This window comes from Piliocolobus tephrosceles, chromosome 21, assembly GCF_002776525.5.
Source record: "Piliocolobus tephrosceles isolate RC106 chromosome 21, ASM277652v3, whole genome shotgun sequence".
Classification (NCBI taxonomy): domain Eukaryota; kingdom Metazoa; phylum Chordata; class Mammalia; order Primates; family Cercopithecidae; genus Piliocolobus; species Piliocolobus tephrosceles.
In genome coordinates this window covers 51,799,308-51,801,338 of record NC_045454.1, presented here as the reverse complement: position 1 = coordinate 51,801,338, position 2,031 = coordinate 51,799,308, and positions in this window count along the sequence as shown.

The window sequence follows — 2,031 nt, the reverse complement described above, 5'->3', positions numbered from 1 at the left end:
TTCTTTTTTTTTTTTTTTTTTTTTTTTGAGACGGAGTCTTGCTGTGTCTCCTGGGCTGGAGTGCAGTGGCCGGATCTAAGCTCACTGCAAGCTCCGCCTCCCGGGTTCACGCCATTCTCCTGCCTCAGCCTCCGGAGTAGCTGGGACTACAGGCGCCCGCCACCTCGCCCGGCTAGTTTTTTGTATTTTTAGTAGAGACGGCGTTTCACCGTGTTAGCCAGGATGGTCTCGATCTCCTGACCTCATGATCCGCCCGTCTCGGCCTCCCAAAGTGCTGGGATTACAGGCTTGAGCCACCGCGCCCGGCCGTGATCCCATTTCTATGAAATGTCCAGGACAGGCCAATCCACAGAGACAGGAGGGGATATGTGGGTGCCAGGTCCTAGGGCAGGAGATGGGGAGTGAAGGCTGATGGGGTCCGGGCTTCCTTTGGGGACAATGAAGATATTGTGGGCTGGGCGCGGTGGCTCACGTCTGTAATCTCAGCACTTTGGGAGGCCTATGCAGGCAGATCCCCTGAGGTCAGGAGTTTGAGACAAGCCTGACCAACATGGAGAAACCCTGTCTCTACTAAAAATACAAAATTAGCCGGGCGTGGTGGCACATGCCTGTAATCCCAGTTACTTGGCAAACTGAGGCAGGAGAATTGCTTGAACCCAGGAGGCGGAGATGCAGTGAGCTGAGATCGCACCTTCACACTCCAGCCTGGGCAGCAAGAGGAAAACTTCATCTCAAAAGAAAAAAAACCACGCCGGGCGCAGTCGCTCATGCCTGTACTACCAGCACTTTGGGAGGCCAAGGTGGGCGGATCACGAGGTCAGGAGATCGAGACTATCCTGGCTAACACAGTGAAATCCCGTCTCTATTAAAAATACAAAAATTTGGCCAGGCGCGGTGGCTCAAGCCTGTAATCCCAGAACTTTGGGAGGCCGAGACAGGCGGATCACGAGGTCAGGAGATCGAGACCATCCCGGCTAACACGGTGAAACCCCGTCTCTACTAAAAAATACAAAAAACTAGCCCGGCGAGGTGGCGGGAGCCTGTAGTCCCAGCTACTCGGGAGGCTGAGGCAGGAGAATGGCGTGAACCCGGGAGGCGGAGCTTGCAGTGAGCTGAGATCCGGCCACTGCACTCCAGCCCGGGCGACTGAGGGAGACTCTGTCTCAAAAAAAAAAAAAAAGAAAAGAAAAAAATTTCTGGAACTAGATAGAGTCATAACATTGAGGCGATGGTCTCATAACTGTGCACATCCTAAAAACACTGAATTGTACACTTTGAAGTGGTTAAAATATTGAATTTCATATGTATTTTGTTTGAATTTCAAAAACTTTTTTTTTTTTTTTCGAGACAGAGTCTTGCTGTATCCCCCCAGGCTGGAGTGCAGTGGCATGATCTCGGCTCACTGCAACCTCCCACTCCCGGGTTCAAGCGATTCTCCTGCCTCAGCCTCCAGAGTAGTTGAGATTACAGGCGCCTGCTGCCACGTCCTGCTAATGTTTGTATTTTTTTTCTTTTTTTGAGATGGAGTCTCACTCTGTCTCCCAGCCTGGAGAGAAAAGGTGCAATCTCGGCTCACTGCAACCTCCACCCTCTGGGTTCAAGAAATTCTCCTGCCTCAGCCTCCTGAGTAGCTGGGATTATAGTGCACACCACCACGCCCAGCTAATTTTTGTATTTTTAGTAGAGACAAGGTTTCTCCATGTTGGTCAGGCTGGTCTCGAACTCCTGACCTCATGATCTGCCCGCCTTGGCCTCCCAAAGTGCTGGGATTACAGGTGTGAGCCACCATGCCCAGCCCTAATTTTTGTATTGTTAGTAGAGACACAGCTTCCCCATGTTGGCCAGGCTGGCCTCAAACTCCTAATCTCAGGTGATACTTCTGCTTCGGCCTCCCAAAGTGCTGGGATTACAGATGTGAGCCACCGCACCCAGCCAAAATTTTTTTTTTTTTTTTGAGACAGAGTCTTGCTCTGTTTCCCAGGCTGGAGTGCAGCGGCAGGATCTTGGCTCACTGCAAGCTCTGCCTCCCGG